The sequence below is a fragment of the Gallus gallus genome, chromosome Z (assembly GCF_016699485.2).
Source record: "Gallus gallus isolate bGalGal1 chromosome Z, bGalGal1.mat.broiler.GRCg7b, whole genome shotgun sequence".
NCBI classification, from domain to species: Eukaryota; Metazoa; Chordata; class Aves; order Galliformes; family Phasianidae; genus Gallus; species Gallus gallus.
The window spans coordinates 2,157,319-2,178,434 of record NC_052572.1 but is presented as its reverse complement, the minus strand read 5'-3'; the positions used below and the strand labels follow the sequence as shown (position 1 = coordinate 2,178,434).

At 43.5% G+C, this 21,116-nt stretch overlaps 1 protein-coding gene across 11 annotated transcripts in view; it reads right to left on the bottom strand.

Annotated features, from left to right (window-relative positions):
* ST8SIA5 (ST8 alpha-N-acetyl-neuraminide alpha-2,8-sialyltransferase 5) overlaps positions 1-21,116 on the bottom strand; it is a 59,699-nt gene that overhangs the window by 35,173 nt on the left and 3,410 nt on the right. For 3 of the 11 annotated variants that reach the window (XM_046905282.1, XM_004949029.5, NM_001001747.3), the window contains exons 2-3: positions 20,705-20,838; positions 19,797-19,879 (exon numbers count right to left, since the gene is read on the bottom strand). The exons of 1 other annotated variant lie outside the window; for it this stretch is intronic. The gene's annotated coding sequence lies outside the window, so the exon portion shown is untranslated. Of the gene's footprint in view, positions 1-43; positions 210-1,764; positions 1,905-14,110; positions 14,203-15,181; positions 15,317-19,796; positions 19,880-20,704; positions 20,839-21,116 lie in introns of those variants that run through there. 7 more of the 11 variants (XM_004949032.5, XM_040655476.2, XM_015277412.4 and 4 more) reach the window with 6 other exon arrangements.

Genomic DNA, 21,116 nt, shown 5'->3' with positions numbered 1-21,116 from the left:
CGTTTGCATGCCAAATGCAATGCCGTATTCACACGCCACTCACTGTTTGGGCTCCTACGTTCCCCCTGGTTATTCCTTTGGAGTGAGCAAGGACACTGAGCATCCCTTCAAGGACATGCTCTCAGTTCCTGCATGCTGATGTACTGGAGGCACGGAGCAGCCCCGCAGCCGCAGCGCGCAGCCTGCCTCTCAGATTCACTTAAAGAGACAAATATTCCGATTGCTCTCTGCGGGGAGCAGTGCTTTTTGCAAAAGGCAAAGAACACGACCTTGCCCACAAGCATCAGAGCTGCCTGAAATCTCCCTGTTGCCAGGAGGGCTTGATGCTGCTCGCAGGGAAATAATGGCACTTTTGTTACTGATGAGAGAGCAAAACCTATTACCCCCAGCCCTCAGCTTCTTTAACAAGTTCCAGTGAAAGCTTTGTAAACATCACAGCTAGGGGTTTGTTTTGCCCAAACGGCAGACAGGGGATAGGGATTTTGACAACAATACATGGTGAAACAAACCCTTGTCTAAGGTAACAGCAAAATCTTTGTGTGGACAAATTTTCCAACAGCTAAATCAGTGTGTGCAAAACATGCCAGCAGCCAGCGGTGCAGAACAGCAACCAGCTGCTTTTGTTGTAACCAACAGAACTGTTTGAGGTATGAACCTGAACCTTGAGCTCCTGCAGGCAGGAGCCCTTGGGGTAATTCCACCCCTTCAGGCTCCCTTGACTTTCACGGCATCACAGAACGGTCAGGCTGGAAGAGACCCCACCATGGGCTGGCTGCCCTCTATCAGTCCCTTCAGAGCTTCACGCCTGCATTCGTGAGCCCAGCAAAAGGCTTTAGTCATCACTTGTCCACGTAAGAATTGCAGTCATCCTGGGGCTAGGCAAAGATCAGTAGCCCTCTGCCCTGTTCCAGGAACAGACATCCACAGGGAAAAGCAAGGACAGGGCAATGCTTCCTTGAAAATACATTCTGAACTCTGGTTTGGAGTCGGAAGAAAAACAATAATCTGGATGGAGAAATAACTGTTTTGGATGCACTCACTTCTATTATACTGGGAATATCACACATATGGGGGACTGTAAATCAAACAGCAGCAGTTGCTGGATTCCCTCCCACCAAACTCACCAGTTGCAAGGCCAAATATTTCCTTTTAACAATCAGTTCATGTCAGGTCATAGAATACAAGAATACTTCCATACAGGAACAATACCATTTACATGCACCTTAATCCTCAGCAACAGGAAAAGCAGTGTGGCTGCTATGTAGGTGCTGTGAAAGTGGATTTGCACTGGGAAGCTGAGAAATAAAGGCAGCTGTGAAGGAGAAGGCACTTAATGCTTTGATTTGTCAGATTTTTATGGGTACCTTTGAAAATCCTCCCCCAGAAATCTGTCTCAGTTGCTCCAGGGGCTATTCTACAGCAACACTGAAGTATCAGTGAGCAGAATTTGGCTACTTAGGACCTTCTGTTAGTGTGATACCACTTTTGCAGATAGTAATGTCACCTAGGTTTTAGTGAAAACTTCCTGCCTTCCTTCCTCCTTTCCTCTCTGTTTGAAGTGGTTTGTTATTGGGACAGTGCACCAAACTCATCAAGCTATTCAGCTTGAGCTGAGCAAGGCCCAGGATGGCCACATGCAGTCATGCAGCCTTTGATTTGTGTCCTCTTACCCTTCTGTACTGCATGAGAAGATACAGCACTGAGACATCTCTGTGCAGAACCACTGCAACCCTAATGGAAGGAGCAAAGCACACAGATACATACATGGAGAGGGTTTTCTGTGCCACATCTTGTGGAGATTTCATTCCTGATGTCTTCAGTGCTTCTTTTGTGCGAGCACTAAGCACACCTTTGCTGAAGAGTCAACAGTCAGTATAGTCCTTATTTCTGAGCTGCAGTTTATTCTGTACTTAAATAAAACAGAGAAATTCACTGCTGATGGGCAGGCCTGGCTGGGAATTTCGCTAAGTATCTCTCCCTAAACTAGTCATCTGATTCAGCATTTGACTGATTGTGCACTCTCATTTCAGCTGGAAGCAAGGGCATTTGTGTGTAGGAGAGCAGGATGGGTCTTGTTGGTTGTTTAAATCACAGTACGCATCACTGAATGAATATATGAAGCTCACAGGACCGTACAGGCTCAGGGTAAAGCACAACATGCATAACATTCCCCTACAGGAATGTTTCTCTCCTTGCCTGCTCAGCCACTCTCCACCCTTCTTCGTTATGCACACTAAAGAACTTCAGAGCAGATTATTAAGAGCTATGTAAGGCTGTAGATCTTTCAGATCTCACTCTCCTACCTTCTTTTTCCTCTACATGGAAGTTTCTAGAATACTCACGTCAGCTGCCAGACCACTGACCTAGCTGAGCACTGGCACACAGGTATGTACCTGTAAGGTTCAACTGAATGTGAAAACCATGAACATGTGCTTATCAATGTTAATTCCTTTGCAGATATCAAACATGCATTTATCAGCACGACCTACTGCTTAACACAACATCTCATCCCACTACCACCATGAATCTGTATGCCTAAAACCTGGGTATTAAAGAAGCTGAAAGGATTCAGCTAAAGCGTAAATATTAATTTAGCTGGGTTGAGGCATGAGGGGGTGACGAAAGCCATGCTGGCACCAGAGCTACCTGTGCAGGATGTGTCCCAGGGATAACACATGGTCTGCACACTGGATATCCATTACCTCATCACCAGTTTCCTTCCAACCATGTTCTCATAGACAGTGGGAGATATCAAATCCAGAGGGCTGCGATGCTGCCAGAGCCATAAAGGAGCTCAGGAGTGGCACTTACCTATGCCAATCAAGTCAAAACTCCCATGGGGTTCACCAAAACCAAAGTTAAACCTTCTGGTGAATGCCTATGAAGCATGAAGCTAGTGCCACCCATGTCAAAAGTGACAGCTTAAAGTTTTGATATTTCTTTTTTTTTCAGAAAAGATCCCAGTTATTAATGCAATGAAATATTTCCTATGGTCAGAAGAACAACCACAAAATGCCTGACAGTGACAACATCATCTACTGGTGACAAATATTATCTAACGGTGACAAGCTCAATTTGTGTTGACTCCACTATTTTAAGAACACAATTTTACACAAAGAATGAAAATGTTAATCTGAGATGCTAATAAATCCTAAAATATGGCATGTAATGTTGGATGCAATTCACAGAAGCAATGACTCTGATGCTGGAATGCATTTTGCTATGTCAGTGAATAGCACTGATCAGGACAGTAGAGTTGGACCAGATGACCTGTAAGGGTCCCTTCCAACTCAACAATTCCATAGTTCTACGTAGTAAATATTTCTCTGAGCAGTAAGCTAATTGAGTCCTTCAGAAATGTTATACTACACAACCAAGACAGAGATCTATTTTAGGAAATGATTTTGGCTTCAGGCAAGTTGCCTTTGTCCCCTTACCACAGTTCTGTGCTGGTTTTCCATTCAAAATAATGAAGTGCACACCTCGTGATTGAACCATCAGCTTCAGTTCTCAGCAACTTCCTATTTATGTGATTCCATGACTCCATGTGGTGCAGACACTGAGCCTCATATCATTCTTCATTGAAGAACCTCCGTTTTCCGACCTCGTTGACACCCGCTATGATCCTCCTGCTTCCAGTGCACCCCTCTCTTCAGTCAGGCACTGGCACAGGCTCCCCAGGGAGGTGGTGGAATCCTCATCCCTAGAGGTGTTCCAGAGTTGTGGAGATGTGGAACATGGGGACATGGCCAGTGGGTATGATGAGAATGGGTTGGGGTTGGGCTTGGGGATCTTGGAGGTCTTTTCCAACCTTGGTGATTCTGTGATTCCCCCCAGCAATGTGCTCTTTTCCATGTGCCCAATGTTCTGCACATCTACCAGCAGCTTTGTTAGTGGTGTTGACCTTTCTCTAGGGAGCCTGCACCAGGCTACGTATTGAAATAACTAAGAGTGTAGCCACTTAGTTGTGCTAGCTCTTTAAAAACCCAAAGCTGGGAGTACAGAGTGGGAGTTCATCCACAACCCATTATTAATCCCCAACGAAGGGGTTACGACAGCATCTGGCCTACGGGATGCGGTGCCCTACAAGCTAAGATGAATGAAATGCCTTTGACAGGGAAAGACGTCCCCAGGAGATCTCTCCTCCAAGCGGAGGGAAGCACAGCATGGCATTTAGTGATTTACAGAACATTCCCATCATCTTTATTTAAACTTCACTCTCAATCAGCATTTTTTGCTTTCCTCCAGGTGTACCCAGCAGCTCCACTGGAGCTACAAGGGCCGTGGGTGGTTTCTTTGCCTGCAGCGTGGGCAGGGAGGTATGTGTGAACAGCAATCCAGTCACTTTTGAACATACGAATTGAAGGATGAAAGGAAAAATAATAATAAATTGAACAGATTGTCAAGCTTGCTGCAATTCCCAATCAATTAAAGCTCATTTTAGCAAGAAGGCAGTTTAGTGCTGAAAAGTTCTCCTGGCACTTTGATGCTTTCATGATCCTGTGCAGCTAAAAAGGTCTCACTGGGAACAAATTACTCCTGGTACAGCATCTTCTGAACTGCATTTCTCATTTCTATTAAGTGACAATAAGTAGGATCCACATGAGCCAGCAGCAGCGTATGAGTAAGCCTTTGGCCCTGGGTAAACAAGAATGATGAGGCTTGGACATGCGTCTGCTGGGCTCACAGTCTACAAGAATATCCTTCGATGAATCTAAATTATGAGTCAGCATGCTGTTATATTAAACTAATGAAGGTATTCTGCATCAAGCAGTTGATTTTTTTAGCATGTTTTAACATCGTGTCTGTCTTTCGGATCTTTTGATTTGCGACATTATTGGATGGCATTTCACAGATGTGGATGACACAGGAACTGCCAAATCAGAATTCTTCTTTCGTACTTGGAAAGATGAACCAGTGTCAGATTCACATGGAAAGGCTCGTGGATTCAAAAGTCAATCTATGAGGAAAGACCTTCACTGATAATAAAAATAATATGCAATGGTTTGGGGTCCTTACAGTTTATGAGAGTAGCTGGCAAACAAGAACAATGCTGAGAGTTCTTGTCTGTCAGAATCATGAAATATCTGCCTAAAAAAGTCAGAAAGAGTTACTTGAAATTTTCACTTTTTTTTCTGATGTGGCAAAGACAAAGAGGTTATGGAAGGTGTGCCTTATGGTTACAGACTGCCTTTATAAACTGACTGAATGTATGGTCTGAGCATTAACAAAGAAATTGAAGGTGGAAAGGGTGTCTGAAAACTACCCTCGCCCCTGTTTTGTTTTCTCATTACCCCACTGTCTTGTCCCACAGCAGGCTACAAGCTAAGCTGTCCTTATCCTCATCCCACAGGACAACAGTCCTCATCCTCATTTGCTTCTTAGGAAGAGGTCTATGCTCATCTCCACGCTCCTCCACAACTTCAGGCAGAGCCACGCTGCAGTGCTGATGTGCCCAGCCCAGCTTGGGAAGGCAAAGCAGCACTGGAATTGTGACTTCAGCATGGTGCGGTGGAGTCATCTGCCATTTAATCCCCTCACCTTACAATCCACGTGCTGTGCAAATGAGCATCTCTGTCTTCCTCAGCATCTCCTCCCTCAAGAATGAGCTGGCAATTGCAGCATTCCTTGGCCTAGCATGTTTATTCCAAAAACAAGCAAAAACGTAGGAAGCTTTCCACTTATGACTTAAAGTAAAAATCACAGAATCACAGAATCCTAGAATGTCTTGGGTTGGAAGGGACCCCAGAGCCCATCCACGTCCAGGCAACTCAGGACCCCATCCGACCTGGCCTCGGGCACCTCCAGGGATGGGGCGTCCACAGCTTTAATCCATTCAAAGTGCCTGTATTAATTCCAGCAAAACTGGCACTCACCTTTGCTACACACAACTGCTACTGCAAGGTGACAAAGCTGCAGAATTTCATCAAGATTTCCAGTAATGTTCTGGTCCTCTTTTTTTTCTCTCTCTCTTACAGCTACTGAAGATGATCATCAGCAAATGAATAAAACATACTTTCATGCGAATGAAACAACATGTGCCAGCTTTGCTGCTGGCATTCTGTCCACATGACTCTCTCCCTCTGCTCACCCCTCTTAGCACTTCTGTGTTAACCCTGCTCTTACAGTCCAAAGGCAACATGGCAGACCTGGGAGCTGAAATACTCCTTCCCCCCCCCCCCCCATAGTATTCAAAAATGGTCTGGAGGTAGGAGAGGAGGGGACTTACATTTCCAGACAGTACAATAAAGGAAAGAAAATCGGACACTTTAAAATAGCATTTCTTCCAGAACTGAAAGAATCCAGAGAAGTGTGGATGCTCTACCATTGGAAGTGCTGAAGGCCATGGATGGGCCTCTGGCCAGCCTGAGCTGATGGGAGAAAACCAGCTCAAGGCAGGGGTGGAGTTGGGGAGGCTCTGAGGTCCCCTCCAACTCAGCTATTCTATGGTTCTGTGGTCTTCAAGGTCCCTTCCAATCCAACCATTCTGTGATTCTACAGATTCTTCTGACAGCCCATGTAAAGGCTCAGGGCAACATATAGCTTCACAGCTTGCAAAGTAACAGCCCAAAAACGTTATCGGGACCACCCCAAATTGCCTCAGCTAGACTAATCTGTAATCGTTTATTAAAAGAAGTGGAAGATAGGAACAGCCCATCTGACGTGAATCACTAATTTCCAACATCCTCTTATTTCCATGCCCTTCACTACTGCCTGACCTCTGGGTCCCTCCATGGGGATGGCAGGGAACAACAACAGGAGTATAAAATGAAAACATACCCATGCTTGAATCATTTGACCCAGGGTTGAAATCAGAGAGTGCAGTCAGGGAAGCTAAGTATCCCAAAGAGAACCTGCCCTGTTTTTCAGCTTACATCTCACCCTTTTGTCATCTCATTTGTCTGCAAACCGAACACCACTCTGCTTTGGCAATAACAATGCAGTTTGCTCAGGCCACATTTCCTGGTACATTGCTTTATTTGCTGTGAACGCTTAAAATGCCCACAAAAGACATCTCTGCTTGCTGAAGGTTAGTGGAGAAAACCTATAACAAGCAATTAATGATGAGGTAAATGCCAGATTTCACTGATTTGTGCCACAGGGCATACTTGGCCCAGCATTTTCTATTTGTACATTCCCCCATAAGGTTGAATCACCAGGCAAATTCTGCATTACTGCTTAGTCAGAAGCAAAGCCAGTACATGCTTAACACAATGGGAGGCAATTTTGATTTTTGAGGGGGGGAAGCAGAATCTCAATCACTGCATTAACAATATGGATTTTTTTTGTTGTTGTTTGGTTTTTTGTTTGTTTGTTTGATTGTTTTGGGTTGTTTTTTTTTTTTTTTTGGTGCTGTGGAATTTAACCTGCAAAGTGTCTGTACCCTGAACAGAGACCTCCAATCCAGAAACTGAGCAAGGGCCCTTCAGCTCCCAGAGATAGCTCGGAGCAGTGCTGGGAAGCATCCAGTATCAGATGGGACTAACGTGTAGAAGAGTAATTTCAAGCTTTATTATTTTTTTTTTCCATTTGTGATCACGTCAGATAAAAAAAAAAGGCATTAACTAATTATTTTAATTGAACTTCTTTGTGCTGTTTCCCATGGGAGCTGCACTGCAGCTGCCTCAGCTCCATCCCAGCTGGCTGGGGGATGGGAAATCATTATAAAATGTTGTTTTCCCCAGAGCAGGACTTACTGCTACAGCTGCCTCCCTAGAGATGGGGAACTATTGAAAACGGGTGCACTGCACATAACACCACCTGCTTTGAACCTAAGGAACTCAAGGAGGACCACTTCCATCAGATCCATGGAAAGAAAACCATCTCAAGCCTTTTTTTTTTTTTCCTAATTGCAGAAGGGAACACACAATGACTGCCTTTAAAACAAACAAATACCTTTGCAGGGCTGATGCTTTAAGAATGTAGGTAAAGATTTCTAGTGAGAAATCTATGAGTTTCCGAAGGCAAAATATTCCAACTTTTGGAGCTGTTCTGATCTTGCAGGGAATGAATCATCTCCAACAAGATTGAGATCACTGATGGAAAAATATGCTGCTAGGAATGGAGTGGGGGAAAGCACCCAATTAATCAAGGAGGACTGGCAGCAAGTACAGAAGAGGGATTTTGTTCCTCAGGAGATTTTTAGTTCAGAGTTTGAGTTTTTGCTTGGCTCCAAGGGATGCAGCTACGTCCTCCCTGCTCCCATCCCTGCTCCCGACCTTCTCAAAGGGTCTGCTGGTATCTCTAACCCCACAAGTTCTGACCTCATTTGAGCTCTGTGTTTTGCAGAAGGTTGGTGACAAGCGAGAGGGATGGTAATAGGGATCTGCTGCTGTTAAAATCTGCTTTTTTTTCTGCTGACAACCCCATGTGAAAGCTGAGCTATGCTGGTACCCTGGGCATGGAGCTGGGATTGTGGTATTCCCAAAGCTGGTCAGGCTGTTCCTCAGAGCATCCCTGGTAACCCCACTGGGGATGTGCTGGGAGATGAAATCTTTCCCTTTACACTTAAAAACCACCAGCTGAAAGTGGATTTCACTCCTTCTCCATGCCTGACAATAGGGAGTTAATTTTTCCCCTGTGTTATTTTAGCTCCGTTTCTGAATGTATAACAGATGTGCCCAGAGCTCAGCAAAGAAGCTTTGGGAAATGTTTCTGTTTTTTCACTAAACAAATTCTGACAAGTCGAACATCCCAAGTACAACAGCTCCCTTCTCCTCTCTGCCCTCTGCCTCACAGCCTGGGGATGCTGTCACGGGCTTCTTCTCCTCCCTGCACATTTTCTGCAGTCACAGCCTGGTCCATGCACTGTTACTGCTCACATATCACCCCAGGGCAACACAGCATCCACAACTCTGGAAGAGATTAAATGACTAAAATATACCATTTTGAGTATGGAAAGAGTTTGGGGCTTTTTTCTCTTTTTCTTTTCGTTTTTTTTTTTTTTTTTTGGGGGGGGGGGGGGGGGGGGGGGGGGGGGCTCCCTACATCTGTACAGCTGTCTAATGCAAGCTCAGCACCTGGTCAAAGACGTCCTGATTAAATAAGAAAGTGTCACGTTTTCAAAAGTTTGCAACAAGGTGTTTCAGATTAGAATATTTTATGGAAACGTTCACACAGTCTGCTAGGACAGAAAGGTTTTAATGTCTGAAGACAGCATGAAGCTGGAGCACTCCAAGCACTTCAACCTGCTGCTAACAGCAGAAAAAGCAAACTTACCGTACTCCCAGCCACCTGCCTGTGCTGCTGCAAAGCTCCTGGACTTCAGGGCATTAGTGTTTGCACAGATGTGTGGTGCATACCAGAGAGGTAAATCCAGCTTAGAATAAACCCAGCAGAAAAAAAAATTAAAGGTTAGTTTTCATATCTTCCTCACTCAGACACACCACACCAGCAGCTGCTTCCAGAAACCAGGAGAGGGGACACCCAGCAGGAAAGAGAAAGAAGCGGGGGTGAGAAGTACAAGTTCTTGGCAGCCAAGAGCCAATTTACCTTACCTGGAAAGCTGTGGGGAGGGATGAACACAATGACACAGCTGAGCTGGGCTCTGCTGGATGTGGTGTGGCTGCTCTTGGACAATAATGTGCAAAATTGCAGCAGCAATGCTACAAAGCTCCAGGCATCTCCCCCAGATTTTGCTGGCTACTATTCCCACAGAAGGCTGCTAATGGCATCTGACTGCTTTCTTTTTTGCTCCTACCACACAAGGTCACCCTGAAGGGCACGCATTCTTCTATAGCTTACAGAGTGAGATTTAGGAAAAATAATAACCTTCAGTTCTCAAAATGACAGTAATCTTACAAGGTGTGTATTTTACTTACTAAAGCGTAGAGCCATGGACTGAAAACGAACAAATCCTTGCAAAGCAGGGATCTCTGATAATAAATGAAATAGCACTTAGTGAGGGTTATTACAGGTTATTAAGATTTATTCCTTTGTCAGCAAAGATAACACGCACATTCATTGATTGATTTGAAAGGACCTCACGCAGCAACCTAGAGCCACTGACTTTAACCACTGCCCAGGTCTCATCTCAGAAGGTAACAGATCTGAGTCAGGAAAGTTAGCTATTCTGTGCAAGAAGAGCAAAAATTGGACTAAGCCAGAGAGAGATAAGCAAGAGTCTACCTATCTAAACATATCACCACCCACTGTCCTGCAGGAGAAGCCCCTGCTGATGCATCCTGCCCTGCACAAGGAAAGCTGAGGGAGCCAGGAGGGTGACATGGAAGTCAGAGGCACAAGAACACAGAACCACACATCCTATGGATTGGCTCCAACGCAGGGCTGGGATAGGAACAGTGACTCAGCTCTGCCCAGGTCTCCTAAGAACACACTGAAAATACATTTTAAAACACTTAAAAATTCACTTATTACAGGCTAGTGAATGTACAGAAGGAAAACCAAACAGCTTGGAGCAAGCAAGTCTCACTTTTTAAGTCAAATACAGTTCTTCAGAAGGCCTGCAGTCAGAAGATCCGAATCACATACTGAATCCAGCCTTCACCAATACATAAGAAGGCAATGTGGTTGGGAGCCAAATTTGATATGAAAAAGCAGAGTTGAGCTGAGCATTTCATTCCCGATTAATTACAGCTGATGACTGTAGGACACTAGATCTGAGGATTAAAGTATTATGCAGGCTGAAAACACCACAACCCATCCCTAAAATCACTCTTTGTCATTTAATATTCTGCACGCTCTTAAGATCTCTTCTCAGGTCTTCATTCACTAATGGAAACCTCCACCTCAGATCTGGTTAATGCAAAGGTTTACTCACTCTTCTATAACATTCTGCCTGCAGCTCTGCTTGAACATATTTTTCTCATTTGTACTCTTCAAACGCTGCCTTAATCGTTTCCCTGGGAACAAACGAACATCCCACACGCAGAACAAGGGTAACTACCATCCCTGCTTCTTCTTTATATGGATAACTCTTAACACAAAATAGTAACACAGCGTCCATTCACTCAACTTCCTTAAGTGCAAATAACAATCCACAGGATCAAATAGCTTTATGAGGAAAAAAAATGCATAAAAATGTGGGTAGATCCTAAAGTCCATGATTGACATGACCTCTTTTACAATGAGGCTTGATGCCCACAGCAGAGGTTCACATGGAGAAAGCTCTGTCCCCATGCTACGGCATCCAGAAGCAGTGCCTTGCTCAAGACCCCCATAAAGTAGTCTTGGCCCTGCCACTGACACAACACCTAACAGGGATTAAAACCAAAGCGTAGATGATGGCATCATCCACCCAAATGCCTTCCTTCCTTCTTGTTCTGTTTTCATTTCATTCAGCTTTCAAAAAGCATTCTAGCTATTACAGGTAGGGAGAGGAACAAAGTAAAATAAGATCCTTTCATTTAATTATCAGTGTTTAGAACTTCAGTGTCTGCTGCAGGAAAGGAGATGTATCAAGCTGAAGAAGCATTACGGAATTAATGCTGAACACAGAGGAGCAAACCAGGAGCACCAATACTGGCCAACACTCTTTGAGTACATACTGGAAACTAGGATCAGGGTGACACATCTGCTCAGATTCAACTAGGTGATTCCACACCTAAGCTGGGATTGAGGTTGTCTGAATGTTTCAGGAAGTTCACATATAGTTATAACCTGAAATTTTACAAAACTTTAGTAATATGACTCAGAGTGGATTTTCTTTCCTGCCTTACCTACCTGCAGCACTGCCAAAAATAGACCAGTGATAAAAAAAAGATAACATACAAAATAATTAAAGTGTCCCAGAAAACTTAATGAATCCTAAGGTTTAAGACACAATCCTAAGGTTTAAAATGCAATGCTTTCACACCTAACTCAAACCATTTTTCTCCGTGCAAAATGAAAAGCACGGCCTATGGGATTAATTTACCTAATTAATTCTCATTCTGTTCTAACTTTAAAGAGATATAACCATGTCAGAAGCAGCACTGGTTGGAGCTTTGCACATCTCAAAGTGTTTCGCAAAAAACAATATTTCTGCTTTTGTAGGTAATTTCAATTCCAAAGCACAGGACAGTGATGTTTGTGGATTTACAGACATGGCCAATATAGCAAGACACTCCGTGTCTAAGCATAAACACTTCTTGCAAAACAGGGTGTGGAGGGAATAGATGTCTACAGTATAGCAGGAATACATGACAAGAGGGAATAGACACCTACAGGAATTTGAGCCTGTTCTTTGATATTGGTATTTTTATTAGCTGTGAACTGGAAAGTGCATTCATTTCAGTTGCAGGGTTAGGAAGTACCTCATGCTAAAAAATATCTATTGGCTGTAGTCACATTTCCATCAGTTACATATCCATTGAACTGGAGGTTCTTTACGTACATGTGGTTATCTTTAAGCAAGTAAATATAAACAATGACATCCCCTAAAACTGAAGAGTACTTGGTTTTCTTCTTACAACAGACTGTTGCACTCTAGAAATGTCAGAAGATGCATGACTCAAGCAAAACGAAAGACCAAAACTAACTAGAAAATAAGTTTGATTGAAAAATAAGAAACTGCTGTTAAAAAAAAATGATAACAGCTAATAGTCTAGGAATAACAAAATGCTGAAAGCGTGCCAAGATCACAAGGAAGACGCAATGAACCAACGAGGATCATTATACACAGTTTTTCCGTGTGTAATCACTCGCAGAGTACTGACAGAAGCAGCAGCCAAAGAGAACTGCTAGCGAAGCACAGAACCTACATGCCAACAAAAACAGACCAGCAACTATTTCCTCCTCACGTCTTGAGTCGGGATATATATAACTGAGTTCACCCACCAGGACTCATGACTTGCCCAGTGCTTAGTCCAAAAAGAGGCATTTTGTTAGAATGACACAAGCTGCTAAGAATGCAGAAACGTTGCATGAAAGCATAAGACTGCAGGGTCAGACTGCACTTCAGTTCTTGAAAAGGAGAACTGAGAACTCCTCAGTGAGTCCATGTTCTTCCTGCAAGACACCTGGTGAGATCCTCCTAAGTTGTTTTTCTTGTATTAAATAAAGGCGATTTACCTAGCAAAGACTTTAATGACAGTTATAGATGATAAATGTAAATATTTTACAACTATCTCTTTCTCATCTCCATTACCGAACAGTAAGAACTGCACTCCTGAGAGGTTTGGAAGGCAAATGCATCCTAATTTATTGGGTGATCTTTGGAAAGCTGACAAATAGCAATGGAGATAAATGATGATGACAAGTAAAAATTCACTAGACCTGCAGCCTCCTGATACTCTCTTCCCCTGCAGCAAACCATTGATTACATCTCTCTACTGTCACCTCCAATGACAGAATAAGTGCCCCGCATCCCAAATTACAAAATGCTTTTTAAGTAAAAGCTGGCATGAAAAGGTGCTAGGGGTAATATTAGCAAGATTCTGAGGAATATTCCCAGAGTTCAATACGAGGGGGCTGTTCTAAGTAAATCCTATAGCAATATTGTCCATAGAACCAATGCTGCACACCAAAGCACAGGGCAGCTGACTGTGGCTCCAGAAGCTGGCAGATTTACAACTTATAGTTGTCCCTTCATTCATACATGGCTCCCAGTATTTTCCAGAGCAAATCATGCCTATGGGGTAAAGAACAAAGGCAGATTTTGATTCCTCCAGCTTTCTCACTTCCCCTGATAGGAAAACACTGTTATTCTTCAATACCTTGGAAGCATACTCTTGTGCCTAAGGTATGAAGCAGGCTTCTAAAAATAAGCTAACATTACAGTAAGCAGGCAAAAATGAGAGCCAAGAATAAAACCACTTTGCAAAAGCAGATGTTCTCTTTGCACACTTTGCAAGAGTTTTCATCCGGAGGAAGACTAACAGTGATGGTCAAAAACACCCATAGCCTTTAAACACCTGAGGTCTTTCAAAAGCTGCAGAGTCATTCAGTGCTTTAAGTGAAGCTGTAGTGGGACACTGGTGATGCATTATCCCTCTGTAGAACAATTAACTGTAACTCCTGGAGCTGCGTATGTGGCTTCTGCGTTCCCACAGGAATACCTAACTATTCTTTTTTTGCTCATGAAACAAGTGCAAAGACAAACACTTTCTTTGTTGGAGTTTAGCTGGGAAGTCCTGGCCCATCACTTCTTTATATCCTGGCATCCACTTACTTCTCTTTCCTGTGGTGTTTCAGCAGTATTAAAAACTGTGCATGCAATAACAGCAAGCAACGTCAGAGAGGTTCAGTGCAGCCAGCAGCCTCCTGGATGTGGCAGAAAGATTCATTACTGTAATTTCTCAGCTAGCTGATACTAGATCCTAAATAACAGATTTGCATGGAAACAGGAAATACAACCTCAAATTTCTTTCTGCAAGGGCAGAGTGGGGATTACATTTATAAGGTCACGCTGCTAAAATATAGCTTCATCTCTTCTTCCATTCCCTCCCACACACTGGAGCATTTACACCATTTATTGTAATGGGGTCCTGTATGACCTGCAGCCTCAGCACTGCCTCGATTGCTCACCCATGAAACTCATGCTCAGAGAACAACTTATTGGATTAACTTGGCAGCATCTGCAAATTGCTCCAGCGCTACTGAGCACAAAAACACCCTGCAACCCTCCAGGAGTCAAGTTGAGACAAGTCACACCTGAGTCACATTTAATAGGACTTAATTTGACTTCTATTTGTGCACGGTTCTTCACATAGCCAAGAATGATATCTCTTTATTTCCTACTTCTATAATTTCACACCATTCTCCTTGCACATTAAACTATTATTAGTGATAGTCAAAAACTTTTGGCTACTGCATTCAGTGCAGGTGTTAACAGCTGAGAGCACATCTCAAGGACGAAATCAAATGTACATGAAGCTCAGTATCCAACTGCCAGTCATCTTTGCTCTTCCATAGCATGCATGCATCTCCCAGAGGCCCTCAGCCAACCTCTGAACTCTTTTCTAGCATAGAAATGTATGTTAGTACAAAAAAATATATATAAAATGAAAAATCACCATTTGAAGACTAATTTTTTGTGTTTGAAGTTGACTGTTTTTTTTTTAACAAAGCCCCCAGCACAGTTCACCACGTATACAGATTTGCTCTAAAGTTTTGCACAAATGAATCAGAACTGTGCTGCCGCCAAACAGCAAACACAAGCAGCAATAAATCCAGGCCAGCAGCAGCAGCCTAACGCTCTCTAATCCAACTTCCCCTTATTTTACTGGGACTACTTATTTACCTGCTGCATGTGTTGTGGCTGTCCTCCTATTACGCCAGTGTTCCTTTTCTTTCTGTTTCTCTCCTGTTAACCGTGGACTCCTTCTTCTCAGCTTTGAGCCGCTGCTGTCCCCCTCTCCCACCTCCTCTGAGCACCATCCTAGATCCAGCCCTCACCTCTGCATCACAGTAGCTTCCACCAATGCTAGGTTTCAGCCTCCTGATGTCAAGTTTCAGCCCAGCCCAGGCCAGGGAACCCACCCCCTGCCTCAGCTCGAGCATTCTGCTTTTTTTATTCACTCTGTGCTCTATACTGAATTTCTTTTGCAGCTTTTATGTCTGATGTGACACACACAAAAAAAAAAAGAAAAAAAAAACAGCTTTTTTGTGTTGAGAGAAACCTCTTTTTTGCACTAAATCCTTGTCTTTGTTGGAAACAGCTCCTCTGGTTGCCCTAGTGGCTTGGAAATCCCCCAGAGTCAATCTCTGAGGAGAAATTTTAATATTAAGCTAAATGTAAGAAGCATTTAATCTGTCTTTGAAAAGGTATATTTCTCACGAAATGTAAACAAAATTCTAACTCTGCAGTTCTCAAAAAATGCAATTTTTATAGGTAGGAAAAGAAAGGAAAAAAAAGGAAAGGGAAAGAAGGGGGAAAAAAAGTACAAAAACTCCTTCCTGCATAATCTTGAGTTCGACACTTAATCTAACAATTGATCCTGCAAACTTTCTCACGAGTAACCTGACTCAAGCACTGACCTATCTGGAGCCGTTCACATGAATACAGGCGTAACAAAGCAGGTTACAATTTGCAGTATTTGGACTGCTGAATTAACAGTTAATTGAGGGCAGCACTGCCTGCTCCTGTTTGTCTAGCACAGCACAACACATCTTTCTGCTCCTGCTAAAAGCCTCCAGGTAGATCTGCAGTAAGGCTGCAAAACAACAACAGACTGTTGGTGACATCTGAAGCACTGTCCCTGCCTCATCAACGCTCCATCACATTTCACACCCCAAATCATCTCTGAAGTTCTAAAGCTGGATAAACACACAAGTCTTGAAGATAAGACCATGGGTGAGAAGATCCATTGCAGGACTTTTCCATCCCTATTACGATTTACAGCCCCTGTAATTCTGTCAGAGCTTATCCGTCAGTTTATCTGACATTCCCACTTCACAAGTACATTCCCCACTCACGCTACCACCAAATTTGGGCTCTCAGCAAAATTAATGACCTCTACCCTACTCCAACATTCCTACTGGTAGACTGAATTACTGACACCAGATATGTTTGTAGTAATCCTACAGAGAAAAGGAAATTGGAGGGATAAAAACACTTCTTTGCTGCCTCAGCATGCATTTGATGAAGAGCAGTCAGTGGGTGTAAGGAGCTTCCAGTGTCCTGGGCCCCACAGTAAACTCACCTGAGAATTTTACAGCTTATGGGAATGTTTCTCAAAATACGTACTATGGAAGAGTTAGGTTTTTGGGGGGCATAAAGGTTTGCTACCTACATTTCACCTTTTCCTTTCCCTCCTTACTGTGTCTACACTTCAAGAAATGTGACTTTATCCTTCCATTTCCACTGTCACCAGGTAACAGAGGGGCAGCAGGAGATGGGCAGAAAGGATCATAAAATCCTTAAGGTGACATTTCTGATTTTTCCAGAATTCTGTGTTCCCTCTCAGAAACATCAGTAAAAAAGGAAAAGGAAGAATGTTGTTTTCATCATGTAGAGGATCAAGAAGAGACAGTTAGTTCAGGCTCAATATCTCAACAATGTTTATTCAGAGAGCTGGCTCACAGAGAAGTAAAGAAAGTTAAAAGACATCAATATAGAAGTGCTTTATGGGCTACTAAGGAGATGTGGTGCATGTGTGCATGAACAACATGAGATCCTACTACTTCCAAGGGACACTGTTGTCACTATAACAGTGTTCCTGTTAGAAAACTATGATGCCTTCTTTTGTTCTCGTTGTGGAGCAGTTTTATCTGACCACAGATAAAACATTAAAAGACAAAATTCAACAGAATTACACGCTCAGTTTATGTTAGTAGAGTGAGTGTGTGCTCAAGGAAAGCAAGATAAAGCTGCCATTTTACAATTAATTAATGTCACAAATGACATTCTCATAAATATGAGAATTCTCAACTTTGCTCTGCTCAACATCTGTGAAGTAAAAGGAAGTATTTTGTGCAGCATAAGATCACAACAGTGACGATGATGCCCTGTTCACTCAACCAGTACATGCAGGTATCAGCAGGGAAGGTAACCTGCCAAATGCGCTGCATTCCAGCTCACATCAGGGCGATGCTCACAAGGCACTGTCTGGATGTACAACCCAGATTCTACTGCAATATCTGCAATATTTATTTTGCTGGTATTGTGTGTGACTTTGAGTTCATTTGCACTTACAGCTTCAGTAAAAACAGAAAACAAAATAAGGTAAAAAATGGAAAACGTGACAAATAAGGTGAAAAAAAAAAAACAAAACCAAGAAAGAGGTGCAGCTCAGGAACATTGTGGACAACTCCGTTTCTCAGCTCTGTGCCCATACATTTGTCCACAAATTCCTTTCTGCCACAGTGGCAGAAAAGCACAGCTTCAGATTGCTAACCATTCACACACCACCAAGCAGGAAGACTGCAATGTACAAACACCTTCAGTGGTATAAGTCTCATAGGGTTTTTAAAAGGGACTGGACAATGCAAATGGTGCTCAGGGACATGATTTAGGGGAGGATTGTTAGGGTAGTATGGTTAAGTTGTGGTTGGACTTGATGATCTGTAAGGTCTTTTTCAACCTGAGCAATTGTATGATTCTCTGATTCTGTACCCACGGTTATGCTAGAGATAATAGCTCTAGAGATAATAATAGTATGTTTTAGCAGACATAAGGCCCCCTCCAGCTTCAGAACAGAGAAAGCCATTAAGCAGCTTATGATTACAGACAAATTTCCCTGCATGGTCTTCTTGTTTCAAAACTACCAAGTGCCAAAGACTTATGCCTTTTTCCCCAGAAGCCACAAATTCTTTAATTCTATGAAATGAAGGCCTGGGAGATGTGAAGCTCTCTGTGCAGTCCCAGGCATGCATGACCAAACACAATAGAGCAGGTAGAACTTGGGAACTTGGGTTTTGTTAACACTTCTACAGCACAGCGCCCTGAAGAACACCGTGAGAAAGCTAAATAATATATTCTGAATGTGGTATTCTCCATGCAGCTCCCTTCATGGATCGAAGAAAGCCCTGATATCAAGCCAACTGCAGCTTAGTGTTACTGCAAGGACGCAAGAACTACCTGAGAACCAGCATGATTTTTCTTCAGAGCAGCTACCACTTTGAGATGGAGAGATGTTTCTTCTCCTGGAAATGTCATTTACTTGGACTTCAGCAAGGCCTTTGACATGATCCCGCACCAAATTGGAGGGATGTGGATTTGATGAGTGGACCACCCTCTGGAAAAGGAATTGGTTGAAAGGCTGCAGACAGAGGGTGGTGATTAATAGTTCTATGTCCAGGTGGAGGCTGGTAACAAGCAGTGTCCCCCAGGGGACAGTCTTGGGACCGGTGCTCTTTAACATCTTTATCAATGACATCGGTGATGGAATTGAGTGCATTCTCAGCAAGTTTGCTGATGACACCAAGCTAAGTGGTGAGGTTGACACAGTGGAAGGAAGGGATGCCATTCAGAGGGACCTCAACAGACTTGAAAGGTGGGCCTGGGTGAATCTAATGAGATTCAACACAGCAAAGTGCAAGAGTTTGCACTTGGGCTGGAGGAATTCCAGGTTTTTATACAGACTGGAAGGAGCAATCCCTGAGAGCAGCCCTGCAGAGAAGGACCTGGGGGTCCTGATGGATGAAAAACTGAACATGAGCCAGCAGTGTGCTCTTGCAGCTCAGAAAGCAAATGGTATCCTGGGCTCCATCAGAAGAAGGGTGGCCAGCAGGGACAGGGAGGGGATTGTCACTCTCTATTCTGCCCCCATGAGGCCCCACCTGGAGTACTGTGTCCAGGTATGGAGCCCCCAGTACAAGAAAGATAGAGAGCTGTTGGAGAGGGTCCAGAGGAGAGTCAAAGAGATGATCAGAGGGCTGCAGCACCTCCCCTACAAAGACAGGCTGAGGGAGCTGGGCGTGTTCAGCCTGGAGAATAGAAGGCTACGGGGTGACCTTTATTGCAGCCTTCCAGTACCTAAAGGGAATCTATAAACAGGAGAGGAGTCAACTCTTTGAAAGGGTAGATAACAGCAGGACAAGAGGAAATGGTTTTAAGTCAAGGGAGGTAAGATTTAGGCTGGATGTCAGGGGGAAGTTCTTTCCTATGAGAGTGGTGAGGTACTGGAACAGGCTGCCCAGAGAGGCTGTGGATGCCCCGTCCATCCCTGGAGGTGTTCAAGGCCAGGTTGGATGGGGCCCTGGGCAGCCTGGGCTGGTATTAAATGTGGAGGTTGGTGGCCGTGCCTGGGGTGGGGGGGTTGGAGATTCGTAATCCTTGAGGTCCCTTCCAACCCAGGCCATTCAGTGTGATTCTGTGAAGTGCAGTATCCTAACGCTTCCAATAACCCAAGCTTTTGCAACCTCTTTTACATGATAAAGGCGGTTCAGACAATTATTTTGAAAGCATTTCATACTTATACTGTGTTTCTTCCAAGACTCTCTCTGAGGTACATCCTGATCCAGAAGGCAGTTCTGGTGATGAAGAATCACTCTGTCCCTAAGCACAAACAGAAAATTGGAGCATACATGGGAATCATTCTATTTACCAGAAAACACAAGAAGAAAAATTCACAGTCAGAGCTGGAACACTGCTGCACCATATGTTTTCCAGGAGCCATACACAACAGGGTCCCCTTTACAATCCCTGCCTTGCTGTGCCCTGTTGTACTTCCACCTGGAAAGACATATGGCAGTGCCAACAAGAGAAATCCTTCCTTTTTCTTTTTTCTCATCTTAAAGCAATTTCCCAGATTCAAAGGATTGTTCAGTTGCAAAAAGACACAGGACAAGTATTAAAAATAAGTAAGTAAAAAGTGCCTAGCTGTTCCCACTAATGATGAAAACAAGTCCATGGACCTGTCAGCATTACAACCAGATAAAAACATGACAGAATGGCTGGGATTCTACTTTTTTGCCTTATGCAACACTAACAACTTTGATCTGTAGAAATTTGGTGTCTCACAGTTACATTGGAGACACTAGAAAAAGGTCACATTTTACTTTTCAACTCTCAGGGGAAGGGAGGTGTTATAAAATACATCTCTCTGCTTGTAAAATGAAAAATACTGCCTAGCACAGAACTGACCACAAACTAGCATTCAGCTCCACAACAGACATATTTTTCCTGTGACTATAGTGATTTCCTTAATGCCATTTTTCACATTTGTCATTACTATATAAGCTGCTTACGACTGCTGCCTGGTGAGGTCAGAAAGTAACGTTAAATGCTGGGAGCTCCTGGAAGAGTGAACAACTACACAGAGCTCTCATAACCATCCTACTGTGACCTACACTTACAGAAATTCTTAACAGTGTTGCTTACGTGGATGTGACGCTTTTTGCCTCCTTGAATAGCTTGGATCACTTCTGTTTGAAAATTATGCCTTTAGCAAAGCAGGAAGCTGGCTGCAGCGTCTGGCTCAATTAGGAGCTTTCAGTCTTCATCCTGCTCTCTTCCTGAGTAATATAGATAGAGAGATACTTCAGAGGCTTCAAGCCTTGTACGCAAAGGCTTACCAAAATTGCTTTCCTGGTAAGCTTCTTCAAACTGTGTTTATTTCCACGCTGGCTCTGCTCAGGGCAAACCTACTGCATCGCCCCTTGGCCTATGCCATTCATTCCAATCAATTACAAAACATAACTCTGTTCCCAGAGAAACAGATGTGACCTTCTCAGTGCAATCTGACAGATGTTCCCAGTGCAGAAAAGTTACCAAAGCACTGAGTGTTTGCCCT